Source organism: Atta colombica, unplaced genomic scaffold (genome assembly GCF_001594045.1).
Source record: "Atta colombica isolate Treedump-2 unplaced genomic scaffold, Acol1.0 scaffold140, whole genome shotgun sequence".
In the NCBI taxonomy this organism is placed as follows: Eukaryota; Metazoa; Arthropoda; class Insecta; order Hymenoptera; family Formicidae; genus Atta; species Atta colombica.
In genome coordinates, this window is record NW_017259229.1 from 890259 (window position 1) to 909737 (window position 19479).

The window sequence follows — 19479 nt, forward strand, 5'->3', positions numbered from 1 at the left end:
TTTCAAAGTCTTATAACCCTACAGTGTCCTGTATGATTTATAGCTAATTCGTCCCTGATCGTCCCTCAATCATTCTATAATCTATATCTCCGCACGCAGTTTAAATACTATGAAATAAAAGGAGTAAAGATGATAATAGGCAAAATCGGTTGAAACGTGCAACCCGGCTCCAGGCTTGACATATATACACACATATATATATATATATATATATATATACTTATTCATTGTATATGACCGTCCAACAAAAAATAAAAATCCACATTTTTTGATAAAAATTCAAATCACGAATTTTTATCGATTAATTAATATTATATAAAAAATAATAATATAAAATGCTAATATTGTATACATGTTGCTTACTTTTTAAAATAAAAATAAAAAAGAATTTTTAATATCTCATTTTTCTATTCGTTTTTCCTTTGGAATCGGCCCTACACATTATATGTCACAGACATATATGCAGCATCTATTTCATTTAACGTCTATGGATTAAACATAGGTCGAAACACGAAAAATCGAAATATCTGCGGACAATTTCACACCGTGGCGTCACGCGCAGTTACGCGTCTTTCATGTACTCCAATAAAAATCTGGACATAAAACAACCAATTTTGATTGGTCCACCTTTCATATGCTTCCGAAAGACAAAAAAAGATAAGAAAAGATAGAAGAAAAGGAGAAAGAAGTAGTAAGTGTATTATACTGTTCCCTCTCGTGGGATTTTCACAAAACAGCGTCATGTCCAGATTCTTATTAGAGAATCTCTAATTGTGTACATTTGATTGTGAATTCGTGTAGATTTGAAAAACATCTAATCTTTGTCATACATCTCTATCCGAAAATCATAAAATAGAGAGAGAGAGAGAGAGAGAGAGAGAGAGAGAATGTGTGACAGTAAAATCCTACGAAAAAGAATTTCAAAGATTTTGTTAATCCAACAAGACAGTTTCAATCGATGGATTTGTGCGCATTCTTTTCTCTTCCCACTTTCAAATAGATTTTTTAATCAATCACAGCGCAGCAGTGTGAAATTATCGGCGATTCTTTGAATCGAAATTCGAATACGTTCAATCGATCGAAAATACCGGACACAAAGTGATCATGTTGCATGCGTTTTATACGCATTTAGTCAGACCTATATAATACGCAGGTAGCAAGTGAAACGCATTTCAGATTACAATATCCCTACAATAGGCCTAAGTGAAGTTCATGCAACTTTCTGCATCTTGCGTTCTGCGTCTTGCATATAATGTAAATTGGTTAGGTTAGTTTCTATAGCGACTTTGCGGCTCTCGTTCTGCATAGATCAAATTTTTCTTATCCGTTCGACGTGCAGTGTATACGCAATAAGAATCTGGAGTGTCGTGAATTAATTAACGTGAATTAATTAACGTGAGTGGTCGCGTGAGTGAGTATCCAGAGCAGTGGAACAGTCAACGAATAGCAATGACAGCGGATCACTTCCGGTGAGTCGATTCGTACGAATCATCGTTTTGTTGATTACATTTACACAAATATTCATTGTCTTTTGAAATAGAATCTTAACTATTATATGCGAATGTTATATTTAATCAAATATGCGACAGTTTTATCAAATAAACTTCGTGCGATCGTAGCATATCTCGCTACGTCGCGCTAAAAGATATTAGTACAAAAAAATTAGATGTCCATGAAATATTAAGGAAAACGGAGATAATGTTAAAGTAAATATCAATGAATATGCAAAAATATGTGAAAATAGGAGTAAAAACTTAATCTATTTACAACTCACTTCTTTGGATTTCAGTCTCTTTTTTTCTCGAATAAACTACGTTGTCTAAGCAAAACATAAAGTTTATTATAACATCGAAATAGCGTCAAAATGTTTTTAAAATGATTATTATTATGATTATTATAAAAATCATTTAACGATTTATTTTGACCTCAAAATCATTTTATAATGGCTTGTTGTTTTGCTTGGGATATATGTGTACGCTTGTTTCATTTCCAATAAATAAGAACATATGACCCAAATAAATTTAATGAATCGCGAACTTCATTGTCTTTGAGAAAGGAAGGATGTCGTATGTAAGATTTAATATCCGCATATCCTACTTACATTTTTATTAAAAAAATTGTTATACTTATTTATAAATCTATTTATAAACCTAAGCAGTCATATTTAAATTGATGAGCATGTGAGATAAGCGATCCTTCCTTCATGATTACTTCTATCTTCCTTGACGTTTAATAATTCCGGCGCTACGACCTTCAGAACAGCGTTCACGTTCTCGCAGCAATTACTACAGACAATTGTTTGTCCACGTACTGAAAGGTCCTTTCCCAGAAGCTTGATATTCTGCAAGGCAATCGATTTTATGTTAATTACAACGCGACGCGATAAGTGTAGTACACAACAAGCCGTAAAAATAAAATATGCAATCGTGAGAATAAACACGTATAAAATTAGAGCTGAACAAAATTGCAAGGTAAAATCTGGATCGATATATATTACTCAACGAAGAAGTTTCTTTAAAAATTTAACAACTTATTCTTAAAACGCAACAACTTATTCTTTAAACACTATGTGTTTGTACAAATGATTTTTCGAATAAGTAGATTATTCATCAGTAAATTTATCAATTTCTCTCATCAAAATTTTTCAAGATTTCAATGTATTTAAATAATTAATATTAAATGTATGTATAAAATCCGTAAACTTCATAATCCTTTTAAATGGCTTTATAAGTTCTCTACTTCTGTAACTGATTATTGAGTGTTAAACAACTGATCTATGTATAATTTTGCAATATTATTTTCTATAAAAAAATTAAATTTTTTAAATAATCTCAGAAAAACTAATCTAATTTTTTAATTAAATTGCTCTTACATATATATAGCTATTACATATATATAGTAGTTACATTGAAAACAAAGTTAATTTTAAATAATTTTATTTAAATGCTTCTTAATAGACATAGTAAGATCCTAGCGAAAATAAAAATCCATCTATAAATGTAAGTGCAAAATGACAGCAGTGTAAATGAAGTTTCTAGGAAGCATAAATTGGAACAGAACAGCACGTAAAAGAAGCATTTAAGAAGTAAATAACCCTTTTAAGTTCACTGTTTCAATTTACACCTTCTGAAAGTTTTACTACGCTTCCATCGCTCTTCTTTTTCATTTGATCTATGCTACAATTTTTACCAGGATATTGCTAAATAAATGCGATTAGGAGATTTTTAATCGAAAATTAAAAGGGGGAGATTCTTATATATAAACATATAATTACATATCTTTCCCTAGGAATTACACTTCTTCAAAGGGGAAAATAAAAATTAAGTTTTTATTTTCTAAAAATATTATAATAAGTATTCTTTTATTTGCGAAAAACGTTCACTAAATTTTATTTTTCTAACTTGTCTAAAATTTGAAAAAAATATAACTTAATTTTTGCCTCTTCCTTTGATGAAGTCATAACTTTTCAGGGAAGATATATAGAAGTATATATTTATATGAAAAATCCTTCTTAATTTTTGGCAAAAAATTACCTCTTAAAATTTTTCGCTCTTATTTAAACATTCTGTATCAGTGCTAATACATCATTCTTTAATCTAATTCGAATCATTTATTTAGTGATCTTAATACGTATACGTATCTCAACAGTTCTAAAGTTTAGCTGACAGCAAAATAATTAATTTTAATCATCTTATTTCACTCGAGAGATATAGTTCAGCTATTATCATTATTTCCTTCTGTTTTTTTCTCTGAATCTTTCGCTATTTAAAGAAGCATTTTATATTGATATTAGTATCTTTCAGAACATCAATAAAATCTCATATACCTCAGCAATCGTAATGTCGAGCCTCTTCAAATTCTTACAGTCAAGTATTATCATGTTGCATGAATTTTCTCTAGAAACCTTCATTACATTAGCATGCAGGCATTCTGCTACTGGAAAGGCTATTGTTTCTTCGGATACGATAACTATTACAGTTTCCCCTTCAATCTGTATTTAAGACAAGAAAAATAAGATACTATCGGTTCATATATCAATGAGTTGTCATTGTAAGAAAATATTCCAGATCATACAGAAAATATATTTAGAAACAATATTTTTAAATTAGCTATTTGCCGATTTAAAAAGATCTGTTATTCAAATAAAACAACATTTGTAATTAATAGAATAAATTTGTAAAATATACCGAAAACTTTCCTTATATCCCAGTAAACAATAAGTAAATTATAAATATAAATATTTTTGAGATAGAATTATATTTTCCTAATCAAAAAACAAAACAATCTAAGATCTGATTCACATATATAGATTATTTAAAGATTAAAGGTAACCAAGAAATTCATGAATGAATTTCATTGATGAATTTGTTGATAATCTTTAATCTTTAGGTAACCATATATTGTGAACCTAAGTAGCAAAGTGTTTTATATAATAACATCTTATAGTATAATATTGTAATTTATCTTTTAAAAATTATATTTTATAAATATAATTTTTTATTACAAATTAAAAGGAAAGTTTTTGATATATTTTATAACTATATTTTGTTTATAAATGCGAATATTGTTTTGTTCACAAATATTTCCATTTTATTAAAAAAATTTTCATTAATGTGTTTTCTCGTTTCTGGCATCATTAATCTAAATATTCATAGTGAATAGGCAGAAACCTTGATAATAAAATTTTTTTAATGACAAAATAAAGAAAAATTTGTTACTGGAAAAAGAAAAAGCAGAAATATTGAGAGATATATTGATTTCACTTAATGCGGCAGATTAATGTGACAAGAGATGATAATCTCTAATTACATTTAAACGATAACGACATGATTAAATTGGATTAAGATGGAAATACAGCGTCAGCGATTTCAGAGAACAGCATCATTTGTGCGTCGCAATAATATCTGTTGAATATATTTCTTCTCTTTCATATTGATTGAGTCAAGAGAATAACAGCTGTTATATTTCTAAACATTGAAATTACTGCGAACCGAATGTAAATATTACTCTCTGAATAAAATATGCAAAACATTTGTTTCAGCACATATATATAATAACATAAAATTTTTATAAGATTATTATTTAGTAATTAAAAAATTCGGTAAATAATGAGAGAGTTAAAAGGTGATAATTTAATGTTAAATTAGCGGTATATATTAAATTATTTAATATGGAAGGATCTATTAATTAATCTATTACCTATTCAATTTTCGTCTGAATAGAAGGATGCGCTGAGAAATATAATAATACTACAAGATTGGCGACGATGCCAATTAAGATACCGTACTCCAAGCCAAGAAAGATGCCTTTGACCAATATCAGCTTCATTACAAAGAACTCGATCTCTAAAAAATTTTACAGATGTCTTTATTATTATAATTTTTCTTTATATTATAATCTTAAAATAAGATTAAATTAATTTTGTATGATATATTTATACTTTTGTATCTATTTTTTAATAACATTCACTATTACCATTTTTCGGTTTTTCTGTCAGCGAATCTCCGGCATTTCAATAGGCGAGAAAAATCTCCAACTAATCGCTCTAAATTTTTATGACTTTTTTTATGAAAATATATTGTGAACATATAAGAACAGCGGCATTAATCTTCTTGTTTTAAGTTTGTTAAAAGATATTTCCAGCAGGAGGATCATAAAAAGGTTTTCAACAATAATAAGCAAGTTACAATCTCTATTGTGGTTGTAAATTTCTAGAAGGACAATGGTAGTTGAAAGATGGCAACCGTGACCTACTACATTTATTTTAATTGTTTTTCTGTCATCTTCTTTAACAATAATAAATTTGATAGTAATAAAGTTTCCATTTTAATTGCTCGAGCAAAACAAGTCGCACAACAAATCACGATAAGATTAAAATGGCGTTAAAACGAATCGTTACTAATTGAAAAATTACTTTTAGTAATCATTTTGTAGCCATTTGATGTCATCATGATGATTTGTATTCTGCTTAGATAATAACGAATTTAATCTTTTAATATTCTAATTCGATTTGTATGCGAAATTACTTATTGATTCTGCCCACGCAGAATGACGTCGATAGCATTTGCAAATGGGTGCATATCGCCAGTTCTATCCAGAAGCTGCAGATGAGCTCGAGATGACGCCCGTGCGCCCGAGATGACAAAAGTTAACGGGAACGGATAGCACTGCTCCGTCTTAACAATAAATGCCACCAAGGGTGCGCTCGAGCATTATTGTTTCACGCGGGCTTTTTGAGAACAAATGCACCGCGAATGCATCCTGAGTGTGGGTGGCGCTCGCTGACGCCAGCTCCTTTTGTGCGGCGTGGACCATTGACGCCACTCTGGTTAGACGCATGGATGAATCGGACCAGCCAAAGTGAGAGAAAAAGAGAGAAAAAGTGATAGAGAGGAGGAGAAATTTGTGGAACTTACTTTTGACACGCCACAGCAACCTATACGTTGGGAAATCGAGCATGTAGTACATGAAATACATAACGAGATCGGCCAATGTCGCTTTCGATATGAAACGAAAGGTAGAAGTTAAGAGACCGACGAATAACACCACACTGCCTGAAAAGGCTCACATTGTCATAATTAAAAATGTATTATACGCATTTTTTTGACAAAACGAAGAAATTACAGATTTTTTATCTGTATTTGAAAATACAAAAAGATTAAAGACGATTTAGAATATGGAAAATCAAAAATTATCTGAATAAGAAGTAGATATGTTTTTAAGAACGCATTATTGGTGGAAGACAGAGTGGAAGACTCCCGACTTTACATTGGTTCTACTGTTTGCTGACGTTGGCATGTCGGCGAAGCTTTTCTTTAACAAGAAAATTTTATTTAAACTGTAAAATTATTATTAAATATAAATATTGACTTTATTGAATAACTAATTGTTTCTTATATATAAAATATGAGATATATTTATTTTTATGCGGAAAATAAAAATTTTCAATTCTAGTCACTTTTTGCAGAGACTGTACTTAAGATACATTAATTTAATAAGCATCATTTCGAAAAAAAGAAATGTCTTCGCACTTCATTAAAAAATTAAACTATTTCTGCATTCCGATCTTCCGAAAGACAACGACCAAATATTTAATAATTTTTGAATTTTTTGTTTAATTGTGATTTTATAATAAAACTATAAATTCAATACTTATGATTTTTAGATTCCAAAATTTGTATTAAATAATATTTTATAAATTTAATAATTATAAAATATTTTTCAATATTATCAAATAGTCGGAAAATATCAATTTTTATCAAGTGTAATTATTTTATTAATTATTACGTAGCAGCTTTCAAATAAATTCTTAGATATATTTACGTAATCGAATCGATTATTTAAATTACGTTGAATTTGAAAGTGATAAAACTTTTGTTTATCACTCATGTACCTGTAAATATTCCTCCCAACGGAGTTTTAATGCCCGATTGCATGATTGATAGCTGTTCGTACGAAAGATCCTGTAACTGGCATCGAACAAATGAATGATTCGAAGATATTACAGGCTCCTAGAGCAATTATCTCTTGCGTGATGTCCAAAGATTCACCCTTTGCTAAAATAATAATCCTGTTGTTATCTCTTTAAATAAATTTGATTTTTATAATTCTCGAAAATAATATTCAAAATTGTCAAAAAATTAGACAAATAGCAAATTAAATCATTTGTATTACATAGATTAGTGCTTATTATATAAAACTGCTATACATGAAATTAGTAAAGTTATAAATATGAAAGCACATATTCTAAACGATTAATACTCAATAATGATATTGTCGCATTATTTAACAGAATATACACGTATTATTTCATTGTCAAAAGAATTTTTCATATTGCTTGAAATTCTAAAAAATATTTATATTTAAAACGAGGTAAATATACATCAGACATTGAAAAGAGAGGAAGCGACATAAACAGATCTAAAATTGATTATATTATGCATTTAGATACTTTAGGTATAATATAAAGCAGTCTTTATATAACATGTACTAATCCAATGTAGTGCGAATTTACTATAAGTAAACGAACTAAGAGAAACATAAATAAACTATTTGCTTCATAAATGCAGAACAGCCTCACTTCCTTTGTGCTCATTTGTTTGTATAAATTCTACTTCGTACGAACAAAAAATAGTAATGCTATTACGTCGGCAAGAAATAATAAAATTACACGTTTTACAGTAAAAGCATGACATGTTAAACGCATCGTATAATAAACGCACTTCGCGAAAAATTTTTTTTGCTATAAAACTTTTATTCTCCAAAAATGTGTGAAAGTAATATTAGTAATTTGATACAGCAATAATTTAATTACCGAAGGCTTTTGCAACGGCAATGTGCAGGATAGTTGATACGACTGGTATTGTGAATAGCGTCGTTTTCATTGCAGTAGTCATTTCCAGAAAATTGTATGTTAGATTGTGAAAGGTGAAGAACGGCGAAGATACGATCGATGGCAAACCCTGCCCTATTGTGCCTGAAACGTTTTGTCTATTATTCGTTTTCACGCCTGCTATGAAAAATATATTTTCTCATGATTTCTGTCCATATAAAGCAAGACTGTTTTTTTTTTTTAACATTATATCGAAATCTTGGAACGAAAACAAACCATTATAAGCCATAGCAGTTAGAACATACTTTTACATAACGCATAAGAGAATCAATCAATCAGGCCACTAGAAGTAGAGATAAAAAATTCTGATTGGTTGATTTTTTATGCATTATACGTTATGCAAAAGTCTGTGCTGCGCTTTTATCTCATTTTGCAATTCCAAGATAAAAAAATTTTTTTTATTGCAATCGTATAATATTGGCTGCGTTTAGTAGAAAAAAACAGCTTTGCAACTGTTGTAAAATTTTTGAACATGATTAATTTAGATCCAATGAGGAACTAAGGACAAACTAATCACATTAAAGAATTTTACAATTGCAAAACTGCTTTTTCTGTTGAATTTGCAGCCATTGATGAATTTTATTTCAAAGAATGGCTATTATAACTAATAAATAAATGTTAATAATAATTTAAAAGTTAATAAATTTCGACTAATTTTAACGTCAATAAACATATACGTAGAAAGTCGATCTCATTTCCAGATATTAAAGGAGATATTAAAGATGCAAATTTAGATTAATCAACGTCAACAGAATTTATTATTGCAAATTTATTTCGCAACGCATAATACCGATAATATAATAAATCTTTTACGTTGAATTCCGTAAATTTGAAATTTATAGAGAAACATCAAATAAAACTTAATTGATCATAATTATCTGATGACTAATTGCCGCGTTTGATTGCCTAAACATATTTTATAAATCCGGTAATGTCAGTCAGTAATAATTTTAAAAAATTAATATTAGACAAATGATTTATCTACTCACCCGTTAATGTAAAAGGCTCCAGATCGTTGATGTAGATAATATACGCTATGACAGTGCCTATAATTACAACTAATGCATTGCGAAACAGACTAAGAAACCATCCTATTTTTTGGAAAATTGTTCCCGTACGCTATCCTGGTATATTCTATATAATTAGAAAAAAATAAGATTCCCTTCTGTTATATTAAAATTATCGCTTTTTTTTTGTAAAAGGAAGAAAAGGGCTGATTTTTTTCTAAAAAGATGTAAATAAAAAAATGTGTGTTCTTTTTGTATTTTTCTCCTTTTTTTAACATTTTCTTTTAAATGGAACGAGAAAATTAAATTTTTAATTTTAAAAGAACTTGCACTTTCGATGCTGATAGAATTTATACCTTGAGCAAAATTAATGTAATGATTGTATCAACTCCCAACAATGTATCAGGATACCGGAACTCATTACGGTACTTATAAATTAAGCATACAGAATCCAGAAAATTTTCGGCTGTATGACGAATGCCCAGGAGCGATTTAAATTGGGAAAACGCTATGTTGATCGCTGCGGCTGAAGTAAAATCAATAATTACAGGAAGCGATATAAAATCCAGCAAAGAATAAAATGAATAAAATGAATAAAAAGGACAATGTAGCAACAATATTTTGCCATTATCGCATTTAAATTCTAAAATATCATAACACATCACTTTACTAAAAGTGACTACTAAAAAAAATCAAGATTCTCTGCGGAAAAAGAAAAAAACTGTTTTTCAACTTTGAAAAAAAATAATCGAAAACTAATTAAATAATATCCGCAAAATACACATATTTTTAACTTAATTGTCATTTTTATTTTACAACTTAAAAAAAAAATCACAATCTTTATAAAATTGTGATGATTTTTTATGATGTAGTTAGTTCACTTTTAATAATTGCATTGATACGATAACGTTTATTTATGATAATAACACTAATAATTTTAAAAAATCATGCATTTTTGAGTTGTGTTTTGAAAGAAACGATATTTATTTTTACTTTTAAGTGTTTTGAAGGGAACGACATTTATTTTTTATTTTTAAATGAATAAAAAAACATACCTAAATGAAAAATTCCTAAAAGTGCAATAATGCATCCTTTCAAAAAAGTAATTAATATAATCATATCAGCACCATATTTTTCGACAAAAGGATAAATCATGATGATCATAATAACTGTTGGACCAATAATAACGCTTTTGCATGTACCAAAAATGATATATGTAAATGATGCCATAAATGCCGCATACAGTCTGTTATATTATAAAATACATAGAGTATCATAATTATACACAGAAAAATAAAGTACGACTATTTTAAAAAGATATCACTTAAATCAATTAAATTAATTAAAAATCGTGCACATACAGAATCTTACAATTCGTACAGTATCTTTATAGCGTATTCTAGAGATAGATATTATTTTTCATGTTATTTCTCAAATATGAAACTTTTACGTTAGATTTAATTACTCTAATAATAATAATTGCTGTTATTAATCAGTTGCGCAATAAAGAAATTTAATATTATAACTGTAAATGCAGTATCAGATCGATGTGCGCGATATATAATTACGAGCTTGAATGCACTGCTTTTATGCGATATCATTGGTTATCTTTGATCAGTTATAATTCAAAAACTATTGTGACTTCGATATTTTCGTTAGGATTTTTTAATCTGCTTTATTTCTAGAATACACTAAAAAAATGCGATGGTTATGAAATATTCTGTATACCTATATATCAATATCGGGAATGGTAAATAATAGCGTTACTCTTATTTTTATAATAATGACTTATAATAATGTTACAATTTTTTTTTTATAATGGTAACGATAATTAACTAAAAGCTAAAATTGGGGAAAAGTCATTTTTTAAAATTAACTTGTCACATTTATTGAAAAAAGATATTACTTGTAACGAGATAAAGTAATAAATAAAAGTAATGAGGCAACGCATTACGAATAATGAAATTATTTTTTTCAATAAATAACTCGTAATATTATCTTTCAAAAATAATTTTCCCATAATCTTAGTTTTTAGTTAGTTAGTGTTACCGTCATAAAAAATGGCAACATCATTGTTATTATATCATTATTATTGATAAAATATAAAATATAAAATATAATATTGATATAATATAAAAAGTAATGATAAAAGTAATGGTAAAAGTAATGGTAAAAGTAATGGTAAAAGTAACACTTTCCATCCCTAATCAATCTCTTGGCGAAAATTTTTTTTAAATACTTCATTTAATTTTATAAAATTTTTATATATTTCTAAACTTTTTATAGAATTTCTATATAATTTTATAACTTTCTAAAAAATTTATCAGATTTTTTTATTGGAATTGAAACACTTTTTGAAAATGTCGAGAAAGTCTACATCTTTTCTAGAATTTTTTTATATACTTGAATTCTAAAAATTGTGAAATTTCTCATTTCATAATTTTTGATGAAATGTTGGAAATCTAAAGAATAAGATATTTTTCAGAAACCTTCATAAATTTAAAATATAAAATATTCTTAAAAATGAACATTTTTTTCATTAAGATAATTAATTAAATATGTTAAACGACATTAATAGATATTATACTTAGCATTATACTTTGAATTAGTGTTTTTATTTTATGTATCAGTATATAGACGTTAAGAATTTCTAATATTATTTTAAAGTTCTTTTAAATAATACTTTGGTTTAAATTAAACAGAAAGTATTTTTGAGTTGTGCTGAATACAGATATATTTGTTGTTACTTCTTGATTTACTTTTACCGTCAGAGTTACTCTAAAAAATTTCATTTTATCCCTCTGAAATTTATAACAGAGAAACATTTATCTGTGCTGCGGGATGACTCGATACACGATTAATGCGGCAGCCACTCTCTTTTTCTTAATATTTACCTCGGGATTTAAACCAACGAGAGCGCCATAAGCAATGCCTTTTGGTATAGCAAGGAGACCGACCGTGATGCCGGCCAATGCGTCTTGCAAGAACCACGTGGGTTTGTATCGCGGCAATCAGTCAAGAACCGGTAATCTTCGCACAGCATATTTGCTGCATTCACCTTTCTTGTATCATTTGGTCACTAAAAACAGATTGAACTTTATTTTTTTTTCCGATGCATGCATTTTTATCACGCTTACGTGTAATGCCAATTGAAATAAGGTGTGATCAAAAGTCTTTTTCTTTTTTCAAAATGTTTTTATGCGGATGTTCTTCATGAGATTAATATATAATAATTTATTAAAGAAATACATTAATATTTCACGAATATTAAATAAATTAATTGCATATTCATTTTTATAACAAATAAAACTGATTAACTTCTTAGCCTAATAATTTCTAAACAATCGCAATAATCTCACTTGAAAGACTACATACTACATAATCGACAGTCATTACAATAAATTCTGGTAGTATTATTCTATAAACAAATAAAATACAGGCCAAACTGAAATGCTTTATATTATTTATTATTATAAACTCAAGATTTTTTTATTATATATTATGTTTAAGATTTTTATTGATTTTATTACATTTTTATTTTTAAATAAACTATCCTTTATTTTTAATTTTTTTTAAAATTAAGTTGCTAATTGATTAATTTTTATGAGTTTGTTAAATTTCAAAATACTAAAAAAAAGAAAAGAAATTTATTGGTACCTAATACATTATATAAAAAGCAATTGCATAAACGATAATAAAGGAAAATTTAGTAAATTCGGTTGGACACGTTAGTGCTATTACACATTGATCTGTGTAAAAGTAAAATGTGTAAAAGTAAATATTGCGAATTATAAAGTACAAACTTTATTTAACAGCACAACAAACTGTATTAAGGATTAAATTAGATTATATAAATAGGAGAGAGATTTTTCTCTATTTTTAGAGTATAAGTCTAAAAGTAATATTAACTTACTTATTTAATATTAACTTACTTATTTATTTGATAATTAAGAATAATAAAATGTAATTATTTATTAATGAATAAAGAGATTTGTTTATGAAATAATATTTTATAAATAAAATTATATAAAATATAATTAAAAGTTAAATATATTAATCCGTTTTTTTTACGTTTACATTAAATACATATTTTTGTACGACATATTTTTGTACACATCAATTTGTGTATGACGGCTTTAATGTGCATCAATGTTCCAATGTTCATTGAATTCGTTATAAGACTGCATTCCATTATCATCAGGTATCATTTTATCCTTGTTGTTCGCAAAATGTTAAACAAAGATAAAATGACATATCATGCACATGACATGTCATACACGTGCTACGGAACTTAAAACGCAACTTGAAACAATATACAGAAAAAAATTCAAATCCCTCATTTACAGGGGATTAATATCATATTTTATGAATTCAATTTTAATTATCATCTATATATAGCATTACTTACTCATCCACTTAGTTCTTCAATTGAGATCTTGATACAATAAAATAGCAAGAGCAACACGAATTCTTAGTGACTCGTTGGTGAAATGCTCTCCAAATCTGTACGTACAGAGCAATGCAATCCACTTTTGACGAGAAAAGTGCAGGCGGAAAAGAAAGGAGGAAAATAAACCGTTCTGTTTGCGATCTCGTTTGACACAACTCGAACTCTTTGCTTACTCACTTTTGTGTCACCGTAAATTGTCCCGTTTTGATCCAATAAGCTATCTTCTTGAGGTTATGCAAAAAAATGACATTATTATTGCAACAATTTTACAGTTATGTGTTTTGTTCTAAAAACGAATGATAAGCAAATTCTTTCCTTCTAGACTCCTTTAATGCCGATAAGTATTAACTATTCTTGCGAACACAACAGTGTCGAACAATAAAATGTGTTCATTTAAATTTAAAACAAATGAATAAAATGACTTCTAAATAATCACCAAAATTACTGATTACAATTTGCTACAAGTACTACTTATTATGTAAATTATTAATTATATATATTAATTAATGAAATAATATATAGTTATATACACACTAATTATATGAAATTAAATTAAATATTGTAAACGATTAATATTTATATCGACTGATCGAAGTAAGAAGAAATAAAGAAATTATACGACGTATATAAATTTAAAAAATGAATGTGATTTCAATTCAATAAATTAAAAAATTGTTTACTAATTACTGATTTAAGTACAATTCAGATTACTTTGGTATTTTTAATTAAATTATCATTTTACAACGTTTAATTTTTACCTGTACTTCACGTATCATAAAATGTATAAAAATGTATATTCAAGATGATTAATTAAAGAACTTTTTTTTCTGTATTATGCAAAGTACAATTTAAAAGAAGATAAACGTACTCATTTAATGGAACAAAGTTTTATAGCTGAATAGCGGTTCTTCAGTCTACATATACAGCGTATATTCAATATTAAATGTGAAATTTCATTGACAGATGCATGCTGACTCAGTGCGCTCGGCTGGATTGCTTTCCGAATTAATAGTGTATCGTTATATTAAATCAGTTATGTAAACAACTTATATCATTACCGAGTGTCATTCCTTTTTGGATAAAAATCATTCATTGCTGAATTGCATAATTATAATCACGACTGGCCATGCAGCTGCACAGAAAGCCATTGAAATACTTATCACATTCTAAATCCATTTCACAATGAGGCACACAATATTTCAACACATAAAGATATTCAAGTCGAAGTCTGGTTATCAGTTTGAGAATAAAAATAAAATCACATATTATGTTCTGATTCGAATGAGCACTTTATACGACATTCAAAACAAAAATAGATTATAACTGAAACATTATTCATGATTCCTTTGAGTTCACGAATTTTCTTGAATAAATATTCTCACTCGTGAATCGCGATCTAGTCGATTCCAATCAAGTCATTCTTGTAAAAAGGAAAGCTTCAACTACATACTTAATTGATGTGACTGATATGATATGACCGGTTTAAACGGCTGTTTAATTGCACAAATATTCATTGGAGTTAAAGTGGAACTTGGAATGAAGTATAAGAGCCGGTTAAAAACTTGTTTTATCGCAGTCTTCTCGAGAACGAGCAATTCTGTTTCTCCTTCCGCTTTAACTGTGGATGGCAGCGCATTGCTGTCCAGGAGGGGAGATTCGTTATATTACTAAATTTATGAAAGACTTTTCTGCTACGCTACGCGTAGCAGAAATTACTGAAATTACTGAATTTTGATTATTAGTTATGTAATATCTACGCTAGAATACATTTAACTCATTCATAATGTAATTGCGAATCTACTGTATATATATATATATATATATAAAAAAATAAGAGGAGATTCATTCTTGGAATGGACAGGTCCACCATGGACATTTAAGAAAAGATCCTTAATATATATATATGTATATATAAAACTGTGCTATTTACAATAGTTTCACAATAATTTCGGATTTTATTAGATTAATAATGAATTTGATGTATCAATGCACACTAAAGCCATTGTACATTAGTTTAATCAGTTTAAAAATAAAATGCAAATATTTCGAATTATAAAATATAAATTTTACAGTAAAGTGTGCTGAGAATTTTATGATTTAATCTGTTTTTATATTTAAATTAAACAGATTTTTACGTCAATTTGTGTACGACGGCTTTAATGTGCATTCAATCTAATTCTCTATAACTTTATGGAGATAAGCAAGCAAAGAGTGTGATTAGCTAAAATGTTGTTGATTTAATTAAAGTCTATATTACAGGTCTGTCACTAACATAAATAATTAATTCATATATATTTTTATTGACATAAAGGCATAAATTATTATTTCAATAATCAAGACCTTTATGTCAATAAAAATATACATGAATTAATTACTATTAGTAACAGCCCGTAATATAAACTTTAATTGAATCAACAGCATTTTTTTATCAATGTAGAAACTTACGTTATAAGAGAAAAATTTTTGGCGTTTGTGTCTATTATATGCAATCATATATAAAAATGTCAAAAACTTTTCTCTCAATCGCGCGTTCTGAATTCTTTATCCCGCGACAACGAGCGCCAAGTTTTCTCTCCTGTATAAAAATTAAGTGTAAAAATTACTCGATCCTCGTATCGGTTTTTATCTTCGTTTCGAACATCAGCACCATACTCGACTTTTCACGCCGTTCTTATTACTCCACTCCAATCATCTACATTTTCGCGAAACAAAACATGACGCTTTCCGTGGAGTTGTTGGCAACGAAGAAATTCTATCCGCTCGGATTCCATAAATCGTGGCCGAATATCGTTCTGGCTTGCCTTTTTCCCGTAAGGACATCGCGGTGATAAATTATCACAGCTTGCCACCTCGATCGCGTCGTTTCGCGCCACTCCGTAGAAAATGCGCACGGCGAGAGAGTTCTCGATTTCTTTCTCGGTGTCCTGATGTCCTCTTCTCCACAGAGGGGGTGATGCGTCGCACGATGCCTCCGGAGACCGAAGGACGAGCAACGACGAGGGTGCAACGCCTGCGCGACGTCGTCGGCGCGCGTTCACGGGGGTACCGACGATGAATGAGCTACCGGCGCTCTTCAGTGCCGCGCGAAACAGCGAAACTTATCGTCGCGACGCTATTCCGTACGCAAATAAAATATAACAACACACATTATTGTCGAGAGAACATTGTGACCTTTCGGAACTGGGATTCTATTCGATTCAATCATAATGATATTTCGATCAATGAGCGCAAAGTTTGAAATTATTTTATGCCGTCAATAAGATAATCTTTGAGGTCACTAAACAATATATCAGCTTGATTTGCAACAGAGGTATAAATTGCATTTGACATTTGTCAGTTTGTTACATATTCACAGTTTGAATTTTTTTATTTTGCGAGTATCATTTCAGCTATCAATCTTCTCTGAGATAAAAAAATTTGACTGGTTTAATAAATCATCAAATGTAAATTATATTTGTTGTTTGTCACACTGGATTGCTAATTTGTCGACATTATTTCATTATAAAACTGATGAAATCACATACTAATTAAATATACGAAAACCTAAGAATTGTATTTGAAACCCATTTCATTAATTATTTTATTTGATTAAATAATTTTTGTTTAATATGCAAGTTTCGATATTATTTTTTATTCAAGACAAATGATTCATTAATTCTCTCTAAAATATTCTTCCATTTTCCAGCTATTTTTAAATTATTAATCTCGTATCATAATTCTATATTGTCGCTTTTACATCGAAAAATAAATATATATAAGTATTTATAGCATATCAATGAGATATGTATATTTATAATTATTATAAATCGATAAATTGTTACACACTTGTTACATTTTTTAATTGAGAAATTTAAAAATTATGCAATCATTAAATCATTAAAATAATCCTTCAAGATTGAGAAAACCATTTGTATTTTAATTTACAATGCTTATCACATAGATAATTTTAATTAATTGATAAATAAAGGACTTACGAAGATTACGAGATTTTTTTGCATAATTATTATTATTTTTACGTCTAATATTTATTCGAAGAGTTACAGTTCACTATTTTATGATTCCGCTTTTATTAAAACTTACAATAAATTTTTTCTATATCATTAAAAATTAAAGTAAAAGTTTTAACAATTTAATGCGTAACAAAATTCAATAATTCATGAGTAATAAAAGCTTCAAGCAAAAATATATCTAATATTGATTTTAATATTAATAATGTGTTCTTCGATCACACAAGTGGAAGTTCAGTAAGAAAGTGATAAAGAAATATTGTCGTCGTATTTATTCCAAAAGATTTAAGTTACAAAAAATGTTATGTAACGTAGGTGCTAAATCATTGAATTTATAAACAATATAAATTTGATGAAAGACGTTACTTAAGTTCTGTTTTTCTGAATCGTTGTGCTACGATCTGTTACGGATTTACAGTTACTGCCGACGACATCAAATGCAAAGCGCGCAAAAGAAACGCTTAAGGAATGCTTACGTTTAAGAAAATAATCACGTTCGAAGGACAATGTGTGGAACGTAATAATGGACGTAAGACATAATTTTATTTTACGTCGTTAATCATTCCCGTGTGTCGCCGACAAGAAAACTGAGTGAATCAAGACATTTCTTGCGTGCGATTACAAAGTAAGGAAGAAGAAGAATAGAACAAAATAAAGTAATCAAGGAAATACTGCAAAGATTTTGTCGTAATGGTAATACAATATAGATCGTTGTCCGACAACAAATACAGTAACGACCGGCGTGATTGCGAGAATAAATTTGCACGCAGCGGACAATTAGATCGGTCATTACCGCAGTGCGCGTTAATGCAACATGCGCCAATGTTCCTATGCACTCAACGAGCCACGACACACTAATAAGATAGTCGAAGAGAAACGAGGAGATTTTAATCTTAGCGAGTGGCGTGCTCGCCTTACTTCACCTGCCGTACTATTTGTCGGCGGAGGAAATTCATTAAGGCGACTTCGTCCATCATTATTCTGTGCGTCGCCGCGACAAAGCGCATCGGTGACGAATTAGTGGGACGGTGGTGCAAAACGTGCAAAACGAAGGTGGTAAATTGTCGTGTCGTGCCACGTCTCTCGTCTGCATCTAACGCGATCTCGAAATTCCTTCGTCATGAGCATCCTAATGTACATTGTTCAAAACGAGTATAAGGGATCACCGGGGGAGACCGCGAAGCAAAACGCTGTAATGGCACGTACACAAATCGATTTTGTCAGCCAGGACACGACGAGGTGAGCCAGATTTCTAAACTCATAACTGGAATTAATATTGTCAGATTAATTACAACTTGATTTATTTTCACATCTATATCTCCTATTATTTGAGGTATTAATTCGCTCGTTCTTCTTCCTCCTCGTATAATACAAGGATTTCTGTATTTACATCTGTCATATGTATTATTCAATATTTATACTAAACTTCATTATGTCTCTCTGTCTTAAACTGTATTTAAACTGTGTTTATTTTACAAAAAAATAATAAATTGAGAACTTCTAATCTTTTAATCCGAAATATATCTTTTTAGAGAGTAATATACTATGTGTTCGACATGCATTATTCTTTTTGTAAAAATTTACTGCGTCATATATTTTAATTTTTTAAATATATATATATAT

At 28.8% G+C, this 19479-nt stretch overlaps 1 pseudogene; it reads right to left on the bottom strand.

The window, feature by feature from the left end:
* Positions 1–2164: 2164 nt before the first annotated feature.
* LOC108684832 lies at positions 2165–12521 on the bottom strand (annotated as a pseudogene).
* Positions 12522–19479: the final 6958 nt, after the last annotated feature.